At 42.1% G+C, this 8,300-nt stretch overlaps 1 pseudogene; it reads left to right on the forward strand.

Annotated features, from left to right (window-relative positions):
* Positions 1-6,699: 6,699 nt before the first annotated feature.
* On the forward strand, positions 6,700-7,116 carry LOC113175386 (glutaredoxin-1 pseudogene; annotated as a pseudogene).
* The last annotated feature ends 1,184 nt before the right edge of the window (positions 7,117-8,300 follow it).

Here is an 8,300-nt window from a genome sequence, read left to right on the forward strand (position 1 = left end):
GTCTGACACATGAACTTTTGAGGGGCATCTAATATCTAAACCATAACATTCTACCCCTGGTTCCCAAAAGCTCATGGTCATCTCACAATGCAAAATACATTTAGTCCATTTTCAGGAGTCCCTATAGTCTCAATAGTTCCAAGATTGCCCAAAAGTCTAAGTCCAAAGTCTCCCTTGAAACTCAAGGCAAATTCTCACTCTGAGCCTTTGTAAAAATCAAAAGCAATTGACAAATATCCAATTTATAAATTTCCATTCCATGAGGGGAAAAGAGAGGCATAGAAAGAAGGGATTCGACCAAATTAAGACTGAAGTCCAGCTGGGCAAACAAGTCTGGTAGTTCTATGTGTGGCATCTGGAGCACATGGCATCCTGATATTCTCTCCAAAGGGCTTGTGTAGCTTTGCCCCTGTGGCTTTGCTGGTTGTGTAATGCCAGATTCGTGGGACCCCAATAGACCTTCAGGAGCCAAATCCAATGCAATCACACAAGAGTCTTTATTGCAAGCTGGAGCCTGGACTCACAACTGTTCATGATGCAGCAGTCCCAGGGAGTGAGTCCTGGTTCTTTGTTCATGAGATTTTATAGGTTTTGGGGGATGCTGTATGCATCACAACATCACACAGCAAATCACTTCACACCGCTGGAAAATCAAACAACTCTTAACATTGATTAGCACATTCACTGGCAGGAACAAGTTGGGTAGGGGTGATTGGTTAATACAAGAGGGTGATTCGTTTGAACCGATTGGTTTAAACCACGAGGGATGTGCGTGCTGAACTCGTGGTTTCCCAACAGGTTATCAACCACCATAAACTACTGGGGGGGTCATCTGGTATCTCAGGTATTTTCCCTGTCTCATGCTGATTGGTGGTTGCTAGGGGGTTGCTATGGGTCCTCACCTAGACAAACAACTCAGCAGGGTGGGTATGTGCCTAGAGTGCTCTGTGGGTTTTTCCAAGGACAAGGGCCATACCCCCTTCCTCGGACAGGCTTTGCTCTGAGGTAGAGGCTGGTTTCTCAAAAATGGAGTCACATCAGTTTCTCAGTTGCAGCCCACATGGCCTCTCTCTTGGTTTGTCTATGCTTGAGCACAGAATTGATTCCTGCAGCTTACACTGGCAGACATTCCACATCACTGGCATCTCTTAATCTTGGAGGTCTCCCCTGCAGTTTCAGCTTCCTTCCCTCTCTCAGGGGCTCCCCACAGGGACTACAACCCTGATGTGCTTTACCTGGCCTCCAAGGCCTTCCTTTGAAATCTTGGTGGAAGCCTCCTTGACTCCATATCTTCAGCACCCTGCAATCCTGCAGAACCAGCACCTGTGGTTGATCTCAAGGTCTGTCTCCAGGTCAAGCCTCTAGGGACCTTGGATGCAGCCAGCCTCTGAGTGCCTCTCAGTTGAGCATGGTGAAACAACTTCCTAGCCACCACCACCCTGACCTCTTACAAGCAAGGTGCTTCCATTGTCTCTCATCATCAAGCAAAGATGGCCCTTGACAGGCCATCTTTCTTATTGTCTCTCAAAATGCTGTTAGCACATCCTTAGTGGTTGTAATGTCTTTGAAAGCTACAGCTTCCTTAGCCCAAGTTTCACTTACAGCTTTTTGGCCAAACTGCAAGTTTTTCAAATCCTTCTGCATTGCTGTCTGCTCCTGATTATCACAATAAACTTGGCTAAAACCTGCCAGCAATGCTCACAAAGGCTGTGCTTTCTTGAAAGTTTCTCCACCAGATTAATTAGTTCATCACATTTAAATTGAGCCTCAAGCTCTACCCTCTTCCTCTTCTCTCTCTCCCCTCTTCCCCTCTTCCTCTTCTTTCTCTGCACTCTTCCTTTCTTCCTCTCTGCCCTCTTCCTCTTCTCTCTCTCCTCTTTCTCTCTGCCCTCCTCCTGTCCTCTCTCTGCTCTCTGCCTCTCCTTTCCTTCAGGCAGTTTCCCAATAAAATCTCTTGGTTGAAAAAAATAAATAAATTGAGCCTCAAAGTCTCAGTACACGCAGAAAATTTAGACAATGTCTTAGCCATAATGTAACAGGAATGGCCTCTAGTTCAATTTCCAATACTGTTGTGAGCCCTCCAAGGGCTGTGTGTACAAGCTATGTGCATTAGAGTGTATGAGGGGACTGGTCTGGTGTTGCACATTGATTGGGCTGTGCCACACAAGTGTGCCTTTTCTCTTGATCTGCCTATAATCCCACACAGATGTGATGTGATGCGAGTGACTTGCCAAGATGTCAATCAATCTGCTGACCACAGACATCACCAAGCAAGACTCCACCCTTCAAAACCCAATCCCTTGCCTTATTTAGGTGGAACTTTCTATCGAATGTCCTTCCCCCCAGTAAATAGAGGGGTTTGGGGTGTGCTCTCTCTCTCCTCTTGCCTCCCTTGCTCCCCTTGCCCTCCAGCATGGGAGCTGATATCTGAGGTCTCAGAGTAGTCCCCAACTCTAGCAATTGAGAAAAAGGTATTTTCATGCTTGTGTGGTTTCTTCGCCATTTTCATAGTTATTGATACAGCCAACTCCTCTGAACCCAGCTCATCTCATCAGCCTGGCCGCTGACAGAATGCACTCCCTTTTTTCCTCTAAAACCTCATGAGTCTAGTCTTTACTGTCTGGAGTCCTATCAGCTTTCTGGTCTTTTGAGCACCCACCAGAATTGCCCATCAAGCTCTGCTTACAAAATTCTAAAGCTTTTCCATCTTGCATCTCTAAACTTTTCAAAATTTCTCCCACAAATTCCAAAAAGCTTCCAAACCACATAGTCACAATAATAACCCCACTTCTTGGGACCTGTTTCCATTTTAGTCACCTTTTTTCACTGCTGTTAACAAAAGACCTGACAAGACAATTTTAAGGAGGAAACGTTTATTTGGGGCTCACAGTTTCAGAGGTCTCAGTTCACAGATGGCTGACTCCATTCCTTGAGGCCTGAGGTGAAGCAGAACATCGTGGCTCAAGTGTGTGGCAGAGGAAAGCATCTTGGAACATGGCACCAGGAAGCACAGAGAAAGTTCTCTTCCCACCAAAGACACATATATACCCTAAAGACACAGTCCCCACTAACCCACCTACTGAAGCCACACCCTACATCCCTAGGTTTACCACCCAGTTAATCCTTATTAGGGAATTAATTCACTGATTAGGTTGAGACTCTCATAACCCAATCATTTTACCTCTAAACCCCCTTGCATTGTATCACACATGAACTTTTAAGGGATACCTAATATCTAACCATAATATAATAATTTGAAAGAAGAGCCAAGATAAGAACTTGATATAGGTAGCTTCTCTGGGAGGTTTATTAGGAAACTGGAGTAAAAAACATAGTGCATCAGGAAAACCTATACACAGGTGTGCTGTTGACTTGGTCTATGTAGGCAGCAGGGGCTGAATTCCTCTCTGACAGTAGAAAGGAATGCCCCCCATAATCACTGAAAAACAGTAAGTCTGGGGCATTTCTCCTTGGCCTGATGCCTGTTGGTTGTGGGTGCTCATGGGGTGTTAACCCCTGCACCTTCCAGCTATGCTTGCATAAAAGCTAAGTGTCTTCCAGATTAGGAGCAGGTCTAAGAGCAGAGAAGTGGAGAGAGGTGTGGTGCAGATGGAGGATAGATGCTGTTTGAATTATCTCAGCTCATATGGAACTGTCCACCACAGCTGCAACCAAACATGGAGGAGCACAGAGGAGATATGACTGTACAACAGCACCCACTTCAGCCGGTCCATCACATCACTCAGATCCACCTTACTAAACACTTACATCCACCTGAATTCCACTCTAGACTATTTGACTGAGAAGCCATTTATACTTTCTAGAAAACAAAATACCAGAGGGTTCATAAAACTAACTAGTCTCTGTGGCTGGGGTTGTGGCTCGATGGCAGAGCACTTACCTAGCATGTGTGAGGTGCTTGGTTCAATTCTCAGCACCTCACATAAATAAAATAAAGTAATATCCATCAACAACTGAGAAAATATTTTAAAAAAATACTAGCTGGTCTCCATTGCTACTGCCCCTCACAGGCTATGGTCACTATTTATTGCTTCTCTTTTATACCATCTTTTCCAGAGTTTCCTCATTCTTGGCCAATACTCAAGCTCTACTAAGCAACCTTCTTCAGTCCTGAGGGCTGAAGGAAACACCAAGATGCCTCTGTGAATTCGATGCCCATTATGCAGCAGTAACCAGAACCTTCAAGATGACAGGGAAAGCCAGTACTTAACTCCTTTGATCACTGCTCTTCCACTGTGTGAAAGTTCCTAAGTGGCCAAGTAGCAGGCACAATGTGATTCTTTGGAACCCTTACTACATTTGTAGGTGCATCTCTCCCTCTACTCTTTAGGATTCAGAATATTTAATCCAACTGGGCCAAAAGCTTTAGAGATGGGAATATAAATTCTACAAATGAGTTAATGTAAACAGTATGGAGAGACACCAATATTGCTTGGTTCACAGACCTGAATATTCCAACTACTGGGAGCAGAACTCCTTGGTTTAATGTAAGGGTGTATAAACTAAATATAAAGGGACAGATAGTAGATAATTTAGTCTTTGTGAGTGACAATGGTCTTTGTCACAACTACTTGGCTATCAAAGGGAAAAAAATAGCCATAGATAATACAAAAAAATGTCTGCAAAGTTAATGCTGTCTTTAGGACCTATAATCCAAGACACTGATCCTCACTGACATTGGGGACAATCATTCAGTCATTGAATATTGTCATCTTGCCACAAAGTTTCTGGCTGGTCTGGTCTCCAGAAAGGGCAGGACCATGGAGAAAATTCAGCATCAGCCCTGCTGACAGCTCAAGCACCAGCAATAGCCCTCAGTCCATCAGTTTTGGTGACAGCCCCACCTGTCACAGAACACAATGAACACTTCCTCCCTACCACCTAGACAATTCTGTTCTAAAGCCCATTGAGCAAGCACTGGAGTAGGCCAAAGACATCTTATGAGCGAGAGATGCTACTTTTCAAATATCTATAAATGCTTTACATGTTAGTAAAATTCAAACCTAAAGATCATGGAGGATGGCTTCAAAGACTAGGAAAGAGGTAGGTGTGCACTTCATTTTGAACATCTCTCATCTCTCTCCAAACCACTAGTTTTTGCTCCCAATTCTGCCTTCCTTCCCAACTCCCCAGGAAGCCTTCCATGTCAGCAGTCTTCTTGCATTCTTGCTTTACAGCCTGATAAGAGTAACTAGAGTATAAATAGCAACTAGAATTCAATTGTCCCTGTGGTTTCTTTCATTTTAAATCAAATTGACTTGTTCCCATGATTCATTCTGACATCCAAGAAAATATAAAAATAAAACTGTAAAGAGTATATACCTGTTCTTAAGTAAATATTTATAAATTAACATTTTGCTTTCTACTTTTTTTAGGAAATGAACACCTACTTTTACAAACTTCCTTAAATTAAAAAGGAGATCAATTTTGTTATGTGTTTCTTACCAAAATAAAAATGTATATAAAAAGGCAATTACAATGTCTTCTTTGATATAAGGAGAGCAACTAAGAACAGAGCAGGGAGGAAGAGCATGAGAAGAAGATTAACATTAAACAGGGACGAGAGGTGAGAGGGAAAGAGAGAGAGAAGGGAAATTGCATGGAAATGGAAGGAGACCCTCATTGTTATACAAAATTACATACAAGAGGAAGTGAGGGGAAAGGGAAAAAAAACAAGGGGGAGAAATGAATTACAGTAGTGGGGTAGAGAGAGAAGATGGGAGGGGAGGGGAGGGGAGGGGGGATAGTAGAGGATAGGAAAGGCAACAGAATACAACAGTCACTAGTATGGCAATATGTAGAAACGTGGATGTGTAACGGATGTGATTCTGCAATCTGTATACAGGGTAAAAATGGGAGTTCATAACCCACTTGAATCAAATGTATGAAATATGATATGTCAAGAGCTATGTAATGTTTTGAACAACTAAAATAATTTTTAAAAGGCAATTACCATGCAATAGGGGATAAATATAATAGTATATATGTAAATATATACTATTCTTATTAAATTCTTATTTTTAAAGTTAGCATTAGTAACTTTGACTGTGTTCTTTGTTCTGGTGGGTATAGTTTGTGCATCAAGTATAAATGTATATTTTTTCTCTGTGTAATAAGGAATCATATATACAGGGTACTGTGAGTAAGGTATGTATGATTATATAAAAAACTGGATGGTACCAAAAACAGAAAAAATCATTCAGCTAGACATTCATATAATAAATAGGAAAAACATATTACACTGTGAGATGATGTATTAATCAAATATCATAAAAACAAAAATATGTTCCTTAAAGTTCAAACATAAAAATATCAAGCTTTGTCCCCAAACTCATTGCAGCAATATGGAAGGACACCACTGATGTGCTAAATGATATGCCAAGATTACCACAGCCTTAAGTGATTCCTATCCCACTGATTCCAGCTCACTTATTCCTGCAAGCATTTGCTTTCAAGAAGGGTAGCTAGATGTAATATAATCTCCTGAACTGGAACCTGAAACCATCACACAGAAATTTTCTATACTGTTGCAACTTTTTTCCTATACTTTGCAACTTTTTTGTAGAACTAAAATTATTTCAAAGTTAAGCTTTTATTAAAAGTGGGAAGGAGGCGGCTTAACACTCCGAGCAATACCCGCAACTGAGGATTCCTCCCAGGAGACTGCAACCTGTTCACATGGCTCAGGAGTTTGAGAATGGCAAAATCCAGCCAGGGAAGGTCGTTGTGTTCATCAAGCCCACCTGCCCCTACTGCAGAAAGACCCAGGAGATCCTCAGTCAACTGCCCTTCAAACAAGGGCTTCTGGAATTTGTCGATATTACAGCCACCGGTGACACAAATGAAATATAAGATTATTTGCAACAGCTCACAGGTGTGAGAACGGTACCTCGGGTTTCTATTGGTAAAGATTGTATAGACGGATGCAGTGATCTAATAACTATGCAAGAGAACGGGGAACTGCTGACGAGGCTGAAGCAGATCGGAGCTCTGAAGTATTTACAGTGGAGCAGATGGCCATACCAATGTCCTCCTACAGAGCTGGATGGCAGCACAGAAAATGGACAGCATTTCCTGGTGGATGGGATTTTTTAGCACAAATGGCTTTTTCTTCATTTGCCTCCATATTATAAAGTGGACCAACTTGTCCCTAACCACAGGGCCAAGAAGGTTGATGGATCATCCCTGTTTTCTTCTAGATTGGTCCTTTGGATTCCAGAAAACCATGACAAGTTCTGGTTTAGTATTCACTGATCCAAAAAAAAAATTTTTTTTCTCTTTAGCTTGTGTTTCTTATTAACCATTCCGTGTGTGTGCCAGCATTGCCTCTACCTCCTAGCCAGTGTTTCTCAACCATATTTATCCAGATGCTCCAAGGATGAAACTACAGTTGGTTTTCTGCCATTTCCCATCAGCTGAAATCATTTTGCTGAACATAACTTTATGCAATTTGTATCATGAAATCCCCGGATATTTTGAGTGTGTTTTTTCAAACCTAACTCACCCCATCTAACCTTCAGGGTCACTGCATGGAGCCATTGTTCTCACCTTGCCATCTCACACATCTCATTGGAAACATTCCACAATTCTGAAAGGGCATGAGGACCCATTTTGAGAACCTGTGAGGAAAAGTTGAGCACAGGGTTGGTCATGTGGTCACCAGGGTCATGTGGCTAGAGGCAGCAGGGCAAGAGGCAAACGTGTGGCAACACTTAGATAAGATGGTTCCAGATCACTCTGAACAACTGTGTATCATTGGATTTAGATTCCAGCAAAATTAAAATATAAGATTAAAACATTAGCATAGAAAACTGATATGTCCCAACAAATCCCAAGAGTATGTCTGAAAGGAGCCAAATTTTGAGAAACACTGTCCTAAATAACACATACACACACCCACACACAGAAGTTGGAAATTTAAGACTCCCTTACTGTGAAGTTTGTCTCTAGAATTGCAAGATTGTTAATTTCATTCTGTGGTAACTAGTGGTAATGGTTAATTTCTTTTCTAATAAAGATGTACATAGAGCTAAAAAAAAAAGTAGGAAGAAGATTAAGTCTCTATATGTGCACACTAGAACACAAATCTGAGCTGCACTGATGCTCTGATAAAGCAACAGAGGAAAGTACAGTGTCATTTCAAAAACAACCCATGGAGTGAGACACGTGTGCAACCACCAGTCCAGGTCAAGAAGTAGAATGTGTCCGGGTGTGGTGGCACACACCTGTAATCCCAGCAGCTCTGGAGGCTGAGACAGGAGGGTCTCCAGTTCAAAGCC

This window comes from Urocitellus parryii, chromosome 10 (genome assembly GCF_045843805.1).
Source record: "Urocitellus parryii isolate mUroPar1 chromosome 10, mUroPar1.hap1, whole genome shotgun sequence".
Classification (NCBI taxonomy): Eukaryota; Metazoa; Chordata; class Mammalia; order Rodentia; family Sciuridae; genus Urocitellus; species Urocitellus parryii.